We start from the raw sequence: 15,479 nt of genomic DNA, 5'->3' as shown, positions 1-15,479 counted from the left end.
TTAGGGGAGGGCTGTTGTAGTGAAGAGGTATATGAAAGCTGTGTTTAACCTCTTTAGTTTAGAAATTCTCCCCAGAGTTAAATTGAAGCATCTTAAGGTAACAAAAAAAAAAAAAAAATGACATCTTAAGGTACCGTAACAAGAAAAAAATGAAAAATGCGTCATCGAATTGAAGCGAGTAATCTTAGAGACGAGAGATGATGTTTGAAATGAAAGTTGAACTGAATAATGATTTGCCCATAAGGGAAATTTTGTACTCTTATTAGTCCTCTAACGGTCAAACCTAGTTGGGTACTATAGGTCGTGTGGTTACATCAGTCCATCTGTCAGCTTGTCCGCAATTTCGTGTCAGCTCTGCAATTTCCACGTGCATAGACAAATTTTAATATAACTTCACACATTTGTTCCCCATACCATGATGGTGTGTTGCTTGCAAAAACCAGCCCTCTACTCCCAAGGTCAAAGTCACACTTGAGGCTCAAACAAGGTCAGGTGCTGTTATACTTAACAGCTATACCTATGTTTATTTCTGCACTGTAACTTCAGCATGCATGGACAGGTTATGATATAACTTTACACAATTGCTCCCCATACCATGACGATGTGTCACGCGCAGCACCCAGCCATCTGCTCCCAAGGTCAAGGTTTTTACATACCCATATTTTGTACACAGTACTGTACATATGTATTGCTATCACACCCACATTGTATATACAGCACATGTGTATGGTTATCATCTGGAAGGGGACTTTGTATTGCATGGCAGTACAGTAATCTTTCCAATATCCGATGTAATACAACCAAAGGCATGTCTGGGAAGTGGGATCATCCGGATACTGGGACCTGCCTCCTGGACTGGTACTTATGGACCCTAACCCAGCCTAACTCAGAAAACCACCTACATAACTCCCTACCAGACATGCATACACCTATTTAAAACCCTATTCACACAAATAAGGGACAGAAAGCATGAAATAAATGAAAAGGAACCAGAGAATGAGGATTCAGAGGTTAGTATGGAAAATATTTAGCAGTATTCAGGGTACTTACAATAAGTCCTTGGCTGTCACGATGAATAACCCGCCTCATCTCAGACTCTGACAGTAATAAGGTGCACGTGAAGCACCTTTGGTAATCCAGTGTTGCACTGCACTTAATCCTTTGCACTCTGACTTCTAATTTCGTAACACTGCACATTCTTTTCTTACTTGGTTTTGCACTTGAGACTCCACTGTACAGTAGCATTCTGCACTTAATCCTTTGCATTCTGTATTCTGTACATTCTGTTCTTTACACTGCACAACATTTTAAATTCCTGTGTGGTTTAGTGGTGAGTTTTTGCTGTTTATTCACTGTCAGAGTCTGAGAGAAGGTGTTGCAGGTGGCCGAGGGGCGCGTCACAGGGAAGTAGTAATAGACTACCCACTGCAGACGACTCTGAAGATAGGTGCAAACTCACGTCCAGCAGAGACTCCACCGTTGTCGATGTGCTGGGCTGTGGCTCTGAGGTGGAAGGCCTTCCTTGGGGAGGCAGTGGTGTGGAGCCACGGCTGGGCACAGTGGGGGTCACGGGCTTGGAGAAACTATCAGTGGTTGATTGACGTAAGGAACGGCGATTCTGGTGATTGATGACACACTGCCTGAAAGCGCGCACTTCTTCCACAAGTCCCAGGGGCCCCATCTCCATGTCGCAGTCTGGATGTTCTAAGTAGTCAAGAACGAATCAACGTGCTCCCGGAGTGCTCTCAGCTTGGGGATGGCTGGAGTAGTGGTATGTTAAGAGGAGTCCACATCATTGTCGCTGTCCTCATCGGAATCTTCAAACTGGGTACTTGTGCCGGCAACTGAATATGTGATCTCGATATCAGACGTGATCTGATACCCAGGATCGCCGTCGTCGTCATCCAACCACTCACGTACTTCGTCCACATCAACATCGTCGCCAGCCGCACAAAGACGTGCATGGAAGTCATCCACGTCAATACCTAGAAAGTCGTGCACCACATCGGCTCCGAGAAGCAGATGAGACCAACCACTTTCCAGGATCTTGACAGAGACTTCCCTCCATGCACTGGCCCAGATGTAGATGGCTGACTTGATACTGTAATGGCGAATGTTTTCCACAGTCTGCTGGCCTTGCGTGTCCCGTCCCTCCTTGCACTTGTCCTCGTTCTTGAGAACAACCATCACCTCATTCAGGAACTTCCGGCGATACAGCCTCTTCGTTGCCACGATCACGCCATAGTGCACTGGTTGGATAAGAGCAGTCGTATTAAGTGACAAAAACATGCGCCTAATGCAGCCATTGTCAGCCACCAACTCCTTGTCAAACGGATGCACAGGTGCGTTGTCCAGAAGAAGGAGGGCCTTTACCTGGTCGCACGGGATTCCCAGTGTGTTCATCTGGTAATAAATGACCTCCTTGACGAAGTGCTGGTGAAACCAGTCTTTGAAGATTTTGGCTGTGAACCAAGCCTTCACAGAATGGTACCACACGACAGGAAGGACATCCATCACCCCATGAAGACACCGAGGCTGCTTTGCACGGCCAGCAATAATGGGCTTGAGCCAGTGCTTGCCATTAGCATTGGCACAACACAAAGCAGATATCCGTTGCTTCAAGAGCTTGCGGCCAGGTACACGCTTCTTTGTCTCCTCTGCTAGAGTGTTCGTTGGCAGCAAACAATAGAATAGACCAGTTTCGTCAGCGTTGTAGACTTGACCGAGAGTGAGGTCCTCCCTGTCAATCAAGCCATTCACCTTCTGCCAAAACTCCTCTACTCCCTCCTCGTTGGCATCCAGAGCTTCGCCTGGGCCATATGGTTGGTAAGGCCATGCTGTAACTCGAAAGCGAGGAGCCAACTCTTGGATGCTTTGAAGTCTGGGGTGTTGTTTAACCTTGCAAACGTCTCGGCAGCAGCCTTCAACACTGTACCACACACCAACACACCAGCAGCACGTTGTTGTCAGTACCAAATCAGCGTGGAGCGATTGATTTCTGCAAATCAGGGAGTATGCATAACCTTCCTCTCCACGTTGTGTTTGGTCTTCGATGTGAAGTCAGCCATGTATTGGGTGAGCTTGTCCCAGGATTTCTTGATATCAAACAAGGTAGAGCGGGCCAGGTTGAATTCACGGAGGATGGGCGATGTCGACCATCCCGCATCCACCTTCTCCAGTATCTCCCTCTTGATCTCCAGAGTCAGAATCACTCGTTTCCTCTTCACAGGCGGCGGGGCCATCATCACACACACAAGAAAGAGGCAGCAGAGGAACAGCAGGGCCTGCAGGAGGTAGGGCACCATCACAAAAGCAAGCACGTGGGCAGCCATGGAGAGGAGCATGCATGCATGACAATGGGTAGACGGGAAATGGGGAAGAGGCAGCGTCTCCCTACCAGACGTTGGTGGAACTACGCGGCAAAACACAGCTGGCCCTTGCTGCGCGCCAAGTTCAAATTACGGGGGGAAAAAAAAATTTGGATATTTTTTTTTTTTTTTTTTTTTTTTTTTTTTTTTTTTAGGCCATTTTTGGATTCCGAAGGCCCGGGCCCAAAATGTCCGGACATTGGGGTGTCTGGTTACTGGGGGTGTGGATATTAACCCCTACACCGCGGGCTTGTTTACCAATAACTTGCGTGTGCCGCGGGGTTATTTGGGCTCCGACAGACTCTCAAAAAATATTTGCCAAAAATCAGTTATTAGTCCTAGAATAATAAAATTATATATGCTTATGGCACATACCTTCAGCTTTCTCCTGGAATGATTGTTGAGCCTTCGTCGGTTACCGTAGGACTTGTGGAGACCTCTGAAGTAGGGTAACGAAGTCTCCACTTTACACTTCCCGACAACCCGTAATATGATTACCACAGCCAGATACAAACACTATAAACACTATTCTACAATTTTCAAGTAGTTTGGGATCCATACTAAAAAAAAAAAACATTGTGAAAGCAATGGAAATTACGAGCGCGTCTGATCGTCGCACTGGCACTAGTTCGCTCTTGGTAGTCTGTCATTTATTATTCATAAAACCCCTCACACTTTATATTTCTATTACTATATAACACTTATATATATCTATAGTCTTTATCCATAAGTTTCCTTCAGTAGTATTAGTTTATTGTCACTGTAGGGATTCAATTTCTTTCAGTAAAATACGTAGCATTCACTTTCTCGTCCTGTATACTGGCATTGAGAGTGAATGTCACTTTCATCTTCACTCTCATAACTCATAGCATTCAGACATGCTAGAGTGAAACTTTCACTTTCATTACTCCTAGGGTATATACTCGTATTCTTATAATACTACTCATTTACATTTCTATTTACGTTCTCTATTTTATTTACATTATTTACATTTCTATTTTATTTACACTGTTGTGCACTGTCACTTGAAATAACTTATAAAACTATTTTCCATTGTTCACGTATATTTACATTCATTACTTTCACTTGCTGTTTACACATTATTTACACATTATTTACAATTCCACTTGCACTGTTTTACTCAAAAGAAAGATCGTAGTCACTCTTTTATCAATTGTCAGCCCTTTACCTCTTTCCACACGAGGTTTAGTAGGGGGTAAAGGTCACAGGGCCATTTGCATGGGGGTGAAAAAAGGCCTTGAAGTCAGCAAGAAGAAACATACGTACTCTCGCTTCGGAAGTTGAGAGAGAACTGAGTGATAACGGAGGACCACCAGCGTAGAGGCCTGCTAGGGGTTATTCAGAGTTACCAATATTACTTCTTGAAACAGCTAAGTCTAGCACTGATATGATTGGCAGGAAATCTAGACAATACATTATAAATTTGGTAGTTCTAGGTGAATGTAAATATCACTTAGGTTGCTCCCTTCGCTCCTTACATGTATATTTATTACGAAAACAGATTAGAGGCCTACTTAGGAGATATATATATTCAGAGCTACCAATGTTATATCTTGAAACAGCTTTGTCTAGCACTGATATGATTGGCAGGAAATCTAGACAATACATTATAAATTAGGTAGTTCCAGGTGAATGTAAATATCACTTAGGGTTCTCCCTTCCCTCCTTACATGTATATTTATTACGAAAATAGATTATAGGGCATATTTCAAGGGGAAAAAAACAGCGAAAATTAGCGAACGAGTGCACGTGAGGTGTTGTTAGGTGATAATTAGCCAATTCCAGGTGTATGGCACTCTCACTTACCTTATTTCTTTCTTGTATATATTATTTGGTATAAGAATAGGACATAGGGCTTATTTCAATGGATGAAATCAGTGAAAAATTCCAGGGAAGATTTACTTAGCGTAGCACGGCTGGGCAGGCGAGAGGATAGGGTAATGGAGGGGGGGTAGGGAGGGGAGTCAAGAACGGGGAGAAATGGCTAAATTGTCAACAATGGATGAGAGTACAGATGAGATTAGGAGTGCTGACTAGTGTTGGACATTGGCAGTACCGATAGATGATACAAGCCCCCACTTGGAAGCCCGGGTGAATTCAAAATAACACAGAATCACAAAAGCGACGCCCCGCGGTATGATCCCTTGCTCCCAAGCGTCACGAAAGTGACGCCCCGCGGTTAAGGGGTTAAAGAGATTACTTTCATTCACTTCTTTACTATAATTTCCCAAAATAATTTTAATAAAAGGTTTCAAAATGCATATATAATACAGGTAGTAAGACCAGTATAATAGATTGTGGTTTTAATTCTATGTACTGTATGTGAAGAAGTGAATGATGGTACTTGCAGTAGTAGTAGTAGTACTATAGTCATGGTGTGCGACTCTGAGGTTCCTATTATCGTGCTTTGGCAACCTACCATTCAAGGTGCGTCTGATTTCGTGTATAATATGAGATGCATGTGATTCGTGTATAATAATATTTGTGTATACAGTAATATTCGTGCATAATAATATGATTCGTTTATAATATGATACGAAATCGGACACACTTTTGAATGGTAGGTTGCCAGGGTATGATAATGACAATCTCAGAGTTGTGTGCTGCGGCTATAGTAGTTGCTCCCTAGGCAGTCTGACCGAACAGTCCCGAGTCTCTAAGGAAGGCCTCAGCCGAGACCGGGCTTTCCCACAGAGCTCTCAAGAAGTGTATGTTGTGTTGTTGTCACAGTTGATTGTGTGCAACGCAGTCTTCCATAATGTGCATAATAGTATGGGGTGCTGTGTTGCATCCTGGACAGGCATAAGTGACTGAGTCATCCAGCCTCTTCTGATAACTCAAGAGGGCTGGATGATGCCCACATCGCAGCTTGGCCAGGTGAACCCTGTCCTCACGAGGGAGGTAGGATTCAGAAGGGTGGATATCAGGAGGCCATGCATGCAGCTGTGTGTTGTCTTTGAGTGATTGAATGGAGCGGCAAGTGATTTGAGCATGAATATGCCTCTGAAAGCTTGTTTGAGGCGGGCGAGGGGGGGGGAAAATGACAGTATTTGTGTATGATACCGTGTGCTGGGTGTTGTTTTGATGTTCCTTAGTGTGTGTGGATGTGCTACCATGTAGTGGATGGTGTGGGTTTATGGAGGCTGCAGCAAGAATTTGTGCATCTCATGTTTAGATGATCCTTGACTTTGAGGACCTTGGTTGCATGGTGTAGGTGGTCTGTAGGTGTAGTAGCTGTGCACCCTGTGATTATTTTTAGGGCCATGTTCTGTATGGTCTGTTGGGTGTTGTAGTGTGTTTTAGTGAGGTTAGAAGCCCAAGCAAGGAATTGAGCTTGCATAATTCATCACTGAACATATATATTGTTTGTATACTGTGGTGGTGGTTTCTTTGTTGTATCCAAATATTGTATGGGCAAGTGACCATACGGCATTGAGTTTTGGTGGTAATTTATTTTCAGTGTTTGTGATGTGTTGTTTAAAGGACATTGATGTATTGTATGTTACACCAAGGATTTTGGGGGGTGATAGGAGGGTGTTGTTTATGGTGAGGTGTGGAATGTGATTATGTTCTGCTGTCCAGTTTGTGAGAGGGGTCACTGTAAATTTGGCTGGGGCTATATTGAGTCTGTTTGTAGTGAACCATTCGTGTAGTGTGTTGAGGTAAGGTTGGAAGATGTGTGCAGCTGTGTTTGCATTTTGGTGTGTACGTGTAAGTGTTAAGTCATCTGCATAGGAAGCTATGTGTTTGTGTGGGGTGTGGTTATGTCATGCTTATATAGGTTGAAGACTGTAGAGGACAAAACAGATCCTTGAGGGACGTTGTGTGTGAAGTTTCTGATGTTCGTTGACTAACCGGCAAATGCTACATGTGCACATCTGCCTGCTAAGTAGTTTGCCAGCCCTCTTTTTGTGTTATTGTGCATTTTTGTGTTGAATATTTTGTGAAGTTATGGCAGGGGATGTCATCAAAAGTTTTGCCAATATCTAGTGTGATTAGGAGTGTTTTGTGTGGTGGCGTAGCTGAATTGATGTCATCAAAAACATTTTGTGTAAGGTCTGTAAGAAGAGTGTTTGTGGAGTGTAGCAGCCTAAAACCATGTTATGATGGGGCTGGGGGGATGTGAGGTGTTACTAATTGTAATGCTAGTCTTTCAGTGACTTTGGAGGGGGTATAGAGGAATGTGATGGGGCAGTGTGAGGAAAGCAGCATGGGGTTTTTGTTGGGTTTTGGGATAGTGATGATAGTAACATGCTTCCAGATATTTGGTATTATGTTGTGTAAGTAGCTGTAGTTTGATATGAGTAGTTGAGTGGCACAGGGGCGTAATAGCTATAACCACAGTTTTGAGAAATTGAAGGTTAAAGTTGCTGTATTGTTGTGACTAGTATTACAAGACAAACCTATTAATGTTATACATCAGTACAAAGGTCATGAAGATATATTAAAGAAAATTAACGTAAAACCATAAAAAAATAATTTTGTAAACAAACAAACACACCCCTGTTTGTTGGTGAAAACAAAATATTTATATATGTTGAAAATAAAGTTTTTGGATGAAAGTAAACATTATAAATAATAAACTGTGATAGTTTTATGTTGATATTCATGTTAGTTGATTTTTAATAAATATTTTTATTTTTATTTTTCTCAAATTTTTACGATTATTACTTGTACAAGTAATTTGATTGTGCATCAAAGTCTTGCAACCCCCAGTAATTAGCAGAAATTACCTTCACATTTTCAGGGCCTGCTTTATCATAGCACTTCTCAGTACATTCATGTGGTGGGCCAGCAATACGAGCTTTCACAAGTTTCTTGGTTTTCTGACATATACACTTCCCCATTATCTCTCTTCTTTTTTTTAACATTCTGTTGCCAGGTTTCTGGCCTTCTTGGTCATTTCCTCAGTTGAATCAGGTCTTCATCATCACTCTCCTTGCTGCTGAGGTCCATTTTGATGTATAAATCCTCGCAAAATCGCTGAAAATTAGGTGAGTTTAAAGATACATCCTCCCACTCACGACAGCAGTGTGTGACTGATGCATGGGGGAATAGTTCGCGGTGCATAATTGGCCTCCCGGGCCAGGCAGTACAAAGGGGTGTGCTATGCTTCCTTTCATTAGGTCTTGGTGCCTGCCTGTTCCGCTCCTGTGATGTTTGGATGTTGGACTTACCAGCTGGGTTTTGGGAGGCAAAAACAAATGATGCTCACCTTTGTGTACACCTGTCAGATGGTTGCTTTTCTTTTGACTAGTCAGACCATGTGATAACAGATGGGATGACGAACCGGTTGCCGTGTGTAAGTCAAAATGACTGACATTGTCGCTTACGTCCCTGTGCCCGTCAACTGTGTTGGTGAGTGCTTGTATGCTTTGTGGTCCAAGATGTTTAAGGTGGATGTTGCTTATGCTGTCTGAGCCAAAGGCAGATGAGTGGTTAAGGTTGCTAATGATGTGCTTCATCTGGTTGTAACTGAAGGGTACGAAGTCTGGCTTTGTGGTTAACTATCTCTTGCGTCAGATGGCATGTCGTCGTCACGATGGGGGTTTAGATGACTGATGTGTGAAAAGTGATTGTTGAGAGTGTTTGCATGTTGTTTGTTTGAGGGCATGGTGTCTGTCGCTGTGATGACAGTGTGTGATTGTATCCTGTTGCTGTTGGAGAGGGTGATGCTGTTTAATGTTTTGTAGAGTTTGCTGGTGCTTGTTTTGTGATCAAGCGTTTGGAGATAATTATTCCAATTTAGTGTTTGCTGCTCTGATATTTTATTGTTTATTTGGGTGTTGAGTGCCTGTATTTGTTGTACGGTGTCTTGTGTATGGGGTGTTGGGGAGTGTTGCAGTGTATTGCACTGACTGATGAGGTCTTGAATTTCTGGTGTGAAGTTGGGATTGTGTCTCTTTCTGTTGCCTCTAGGGATGTGTCTTTTCTCACCGTTTTGAATAATTGTATTGCAAGTGTGCACAGTGGTGTAGATGTTTGTGATGGGTGTAATGTTTAATGTTTCAAAGTGCTGTTCTGTTTCAGTTGTGAAGACCCCCCAGTTGGCTCTCTTATAATTAGTGTATATGTGTCTGTGGCAGGTAGGGTGATTCTGGTTTTGGTACTGATGATGAGTAAGAGGTGGTCAGAGCCCAGGGTTTTGACCACTCCCCAGATGTTGTGGGGACAAGGTTTGGGGAGCAAAAGGTGATGTCTGGGGATGATAGGAGGAAGATAGTGTAGGATATGGGTATGTTGATGGAGATTATCTGCTTGGGATCGTAGTACCAGCCCTCTGTCTGTGTCAGGGTTTTGACATGCCACGCCGATGCCTTGGCATTGAAATCACCACCCAGGATGATGATGGGTATGTTAGTGATATGGTGTATTTGAGGAGAATAATTGTGTGGTACTTTGGGGAATGATTTTTTTTTTTTTTTTTTTTTTTTTTTTTTTTTTTTTTTGCGAGGAAGAAGGAACCAAAGGCCATGAGCCTGCAATAGCAGTTCCCTCCAAGAGAAAAACAATATTACAAGAGAGAGCCAAATTCAAGATCCATTCATTTCGAGATGCCTGGACACACTGCTTTTGAAAGACTGGAGATCATAGGCAGTAGGAAATACAGACAGAGGGAGACAGTTCCAGAGTCAAGAGTGAGAGCAGTGGAAATGAGTTACTTGAGAGGAACATGTGGAGTGACATGGAGGGGCAGGTTGACGAATGAAGAAGTGAAGGAATGCTGTGGGGTGGATGTGGTTGAGAAGATTAGGAGAAATACACTGAGGTGGTTTGAACATGTGAAGAGAATGGAGAATGAAAGACTGACGAAGAGGGTGTATGTAGGTGAGGTTGAGGGAGGGAGAGGGAGAGGTAGACCGAGGATAAGGTGGAGGGATGGAGATGAGAGGTATATGAGGGAGGGGGGGGTGAGTTGGGGGGAGGGTAGTCAAATGGCGGGTGACAGAGCGACTTGGAGGCGTTTTGTCTGCGGCCACCCTTTGCGGGATTAGGGCTTCGGGCTATAGATAGATAGATAGATCTTTTAAGGAGCAGTCATTATAACTTATGCATGTATGATTGTATGGTTTTGATTCATTTATGTCTGTCACAATGTATTGAATTCTTGGCCAAGTAAAAGCAAACTAAATACATGACATGTTACTTTATTTGTCTGTATCTGACATTTTGAATGTAGCTATGGTATTGTGGGACAGCATGAAATAGAGCTTTACATACTGGTAAATTTTTAATTGTTTTTCAGATGTACACAATTTGATACATACTTTTGGAAATTTGGGATGTTATATGTTTATGACATTTATGACATTTATGACATTTATGACTGATTTAAATCACTATCTTGTCATAAATCATTTATGACATGCTTTTTTCCAACCCTGGTGCCAGCACTAAGCCCTGTGGAACTCCATTAGTCACTTCCCTCCATGATGAGTAATTACCACTCACAGATTATGGCAAAGGCCAACTGGCCATGGCCTAGGGCCTCGCGCTTGATCGGGTCTTGCGCTTGGACTTCTTGGATGTTTCATAAAAATCAATATAGAAAAAAGTTTGGTGCAGAAAGTATAAAATCCAATAAAAATTAAATGTTCAGGTTGATTGAAACCTATATACTGGCTTGGACTCCTTAGAGGTTTCATATAAATATAGAAAAAAGTTTGGTGCAGAAAGTATAAACTCCTATAAAAATTAAATGTTCAGGTTGATTGAAACCTATATATTGTACGCATAGTGTGTGGTTGTAACTTATATAGTGTGTAGCAGTCGTGGGAAGAGTTCTTTGAACAGTTTCCATGGATTATCTGTGAAATAGGTGGATCGAGGCATTGAGCCAATAAACCAAATGATGAGTGAGTCAACCATCAGGCATTGTAAAACTGCTTAACAAAATAGAAGGCATCATTTCCAGAATGACCCTTGACCAATGTACAATTTTTCAGTCTGAATATCAACCCATTTATGCCTGTTAATCTGTATTTAGTCCACCACTGTCCACCAAGTTTATTCATTGTGTTTTGACAGAAAATGGATTTTAACATTCTCTCTGTTCTTGCCAGATGTATGATAATAACTGCAATGCTGTGCAGTGTTTGAATTGACAGTGCTCCACTGCTCCTCGAGATCTAACGGAGAGAGGTGTGCTTAACTGCGTTATGGCCTCTCGTGAACGAGATATCAGTCGTGCACACTCCTCTGGAGCGCAAAAATGTTAGAAGAAAGCACAAGAGGAGGAAAAGGAAAAGAGAGATGTCGAAAGTTGTAGAAAAATCACCAACATGTTCATCAGACCTATGGCGGCGGCGACCTGCAATCAGTCGGAAACTTCTGCCGAATTAGCATTTGGTATGCAACAGCCGATCACTGCAGCTTCAGCACCATCAAACCAAGAAGTGACAGACATTTCATTAGGTGTGCACCGGATATCCTATGTGGCCGGATATCCAGGCCGGATATTGCAGTCATCCGGTATCCGGCCGGATATTTCTTTTATCCGGCAGGATAGGCCGGATAATACAGCATAATAAAGGTTCTTATAAACTTCAGTCTAAATTATTTCATTTACTATGATACATTTCAGCGTGCTTTATGAGATACAGTATAAATCTAGTTTTCCACACAAAATAGTAGCTGCTGAGTATGTTTAATCTTGAAAACAATGTAAATTCTTAAACCCAGTATATCAAATAAAATATAGCAAGTAATACCCATGTGAATCAATCTTCAAACAATATAGAACTTGTAAGAAAACTTTGGACCATTGTGATGGATGAAAAGTGGCATCTCGCCACATTTTGATAACTCGTGAACGCTTTTCTCCAAAGACATTGCCATATTCTGAATACAGTCTTTCTGAATATATGCAGACTCTAACATCATTGTTGCCAACCAGATTTTACTTTGAGATAGTAACCTTCAAATTTGTTCTGAAAATAACTAAGCATGAAGTTAAGAATTATATGTGCATTAATTATATTTTGATATATCAGTCAACCAGTTTGTATGAAAGCTAAATTTAAATTAAATCTGACAGATATGACTCAGAAAGAGTTACATGACAACACTCCTGTTCTGGACCTGTAGTAAACATAATCTCCAGTTAGGTGCACTGGAGGTATTATAGACATTGGATTACTTTCTTTTTTTTTTCATAATTTATAACCAAAATGTTCAAACTGAGAAGATAATTAAAATGTTATGTGCATAATAATCTGTGATTTTATGTGTTCATACCTATTAGTCATTACAGTATATCCAAATTTATAGTACAAAATAGCCATGTTCTCTCCGTATGAGCACTTATGAAGTAGATAATCGTTATGTTTTAAATTTAGGCATGTTAGCTCTGCACACAGAGTTATGATAAGTTGCAGAAGCATATAGGTATGTTAATGAAAGTACTAACTTCATTGTATATCTGCAAAATATATTTTGCTTATTATCCGGTATCCGTCCGGATGTCCAGCCAGATATTTTTTCAAGTATCCGGCCTACCCGGTATCCTTCTGGATAGCAAAGTTTACTATCCGGTGCACCCCTACATTTCATATACAGTTCCCACAAAAGCTGTAATGAGCGACCTGCATATTTGGCTGAGACAAATGTCGAGTGAGTTTCATCAAGCTTTTGTAGCCGAAAACTTCAGCCAGTCCCTGGACATTGATTTTAAAAAATCATTGAGGAACTACAGTGATGGCAGAACTTGATATCTGCACCAAATCAGTGTTTTTTTCAGAAACTTGCAAATTCTGAGACTTTCAAACGTAACTGGTTAATCTATTCTGAATCTTCTGGTAATGTCTATTGTTTGGCTTGCAAGCTCTTTTCCGACAGAGAAAATATGTTCACTCTTGGATTCAGCAATTGGAAAAACTCATCTCAGTGAATAGCAGAGCATGAAAATAGCACTACACATAGAGATTGTGTCATTTCCAGTGTAACTTTTGCACGGAAGGATGGCACAGTACAGGTCTCCCTCGTTTTACACTGTATCGTTTTACGATATTTCACATTTACGATCCTTCTTCTTTAGTACCAAGTGTTCATTTTACGATTGAGGTCCCTTGCATTTACGATTGGGCATGTGGAAATCCCGTGCTCACAGGCAGATCAACTAAGAGTTGTGTGGCATACCTGCCCCGCCCACACAGTTTCCCGCGCCACCCAAACCTCCACCACCTCTCATTCTCCTGAGTCATCCACCCCTGCCATCCAAACCTCCACCACCCCTGCTTCCTCCCTCTCCACCTCTTGTGTTGATGAGTGATGGGCTTTGGCCCAGGATGTCTCCTAACCTCGGAGGAGACATTAAGGCATTATGTCCTCCAGCCTCGGGGGGAACCGACAAAAGGTGGACGGAGCTACAGTACAGTAGGAGGGTACATAACAGTACAGTACAGTACAGTACAGCTGTATTTCATGTTGTTTTTGCTATTTCATGTCTTTATGTTTGCAAATGTACATACATACTGTATGTGATTCAGATGCACTACAATACATAAAACATCATCATTATTATTGCATATTAGATCAGTTGTATGGGTCTTGGGTTCCTTATACATGAGTCCAGGAACGCATCCCTATTTTTTCCATTAAACCTTAATTTCGCTTTACGATTATTCGGTTTACGATTGCCTTTCTAGGAACGCATACCAATTGTAAAACGAGGGAGACCTGTACAAAAAAGAACGGAAGTACTGGAACGAGTTGTTGCTGTTGTCAAATTCTTAGCTGAGAGAGGTCTACCGTTACGTGGAGATGACGGAATATTCGGGTCCAGAAGCAATGGAAACTTCTTGGGGATTATCGATTTATTGGTGGAATTCGACCTGTTCATCGCAGATCATGTGTCATGATTTGGTATTGTTGGTCAGGTCATGTTTCATACATGTCTTCGACAACATGTGACAAAATCATCAATCTTAATTCTCATGGCATGGAAAGTCCTCTCCTACATCGTCGCTGAAGTCAGTGCAGCCAAATACTATGCCGTAAGCGTAGACTCAACACCAGACATTTCACACGTCGATCGATTAGCATTCATTGTAAGCTATGTTAGCCCGAGTGGTGTACCTGTGGAACGATTCGTGAATTATCCCCATACTGGGTCACAGTGCCAAAATGTTGATGGCTGGTGTTCATGAGACTGTCCATGAGTGTGACATATCGATAGCCGATTGTCGTGGCCAGAGCTATAACAACATTAGCAATATGTCAGACAAATACCAAGGCCTTCAAGCTGAACTCAAGACAGTTAAAACACTGGCTGAGTATGTGCCGTATTCGGCTTATTCGTTCAACCTGGTCAGCTTTTTCACCGCAGAGTGCTGTGTCGATGCAGTGTCATTTTTTGGGTTCTTACAGGCAGTGTACAACTTCTCTGCCTCGACTCATCGATGGAGTAGTCTCCAAGCCGAAACTCACGGATCCACAGTGAAATCACTGTTGAATATACAATGGTCAGCTCTAGCTGATGCTGCACAAGCATTGGAAAAACACCTCCCCAAAGTAAGAGCAGCGTTGGTTGCCTTGTTAGAGGACTCTCATCAAACAGCATCAACCAGAAACGAAGCATCCAGTCTGGCATAAAAAATGGAAGAAATAGAAACAGCCATCCTGTGCATAGTATGGGCTTGCGTGATGAGACGCCTGGATGACACCAATAAGAGTCTCCAGAAACTAGACATAGGCATTGCTACATGTTTGAATCTATGTGAAAGTCTGTACAGCTACGTTACAACACTTCGCAATAACAAATTGTTTGAAGACATCGAGAAGAAAGCTCATGTGTTGGTCCAGGATGCCAGCTCTCAAGCAGAATAGCAGCGTTCGAGGAAGTGGAAAGACCTTTGAGGAACTTGACACTGAAGCTTAACTGTCCCCAAAACAGAAGTTCAAAATGGCCACATATTTCTGCATTCTAGACACATTGGCAGTGGAATTGGAGAAGTGTAAGAAGGTCTGCTGCGAACTGCAGGACAGGTTTGCTGTTCTGCTTGGAATCACCTCTACATCAGAATATGATTTGAAAACGGTGGCAATGAAGTTGCAGGCTCACATCTTGGCAGATAACGAACCCATGTTTGT

The 15,479-nt window shown here is 42.2% G+C and overlaps 1 protein-coding gene across 1 annotated transcript in view; it reads left to right on the top strand.

Moving 5' to 3' along the window:
• Positions 1-15,479, top strand: part of LOC145393430 (uncharacterized) — an 86,993-nt gene that overhangs the window by 32,457 nt on the left and 39,057 nt on the right. The gene's annotated exons all lie outside the window — the stretch shown is intronic.

The sequence above is a fragment of the Coenobita brevimanus genome, chromosome 24 (assembly GCF_032717465.1).
Source record: "Coenobita brevimanus isolate Jiangsu-jjx chromosome 24, ASM3271746v2, whole genome shotgun sequence".
NCBI classification, from domain to species: domain Eukaryota; kingdom Metazoa; phylum Arthropoda; class Malacostraca; order Decapoda; family Coenobitidae; genus Coenobita; species Coenobita brevimanus.
This window is presented reverse-complemented; position numbering and strand designations above follow the sequence as displayed.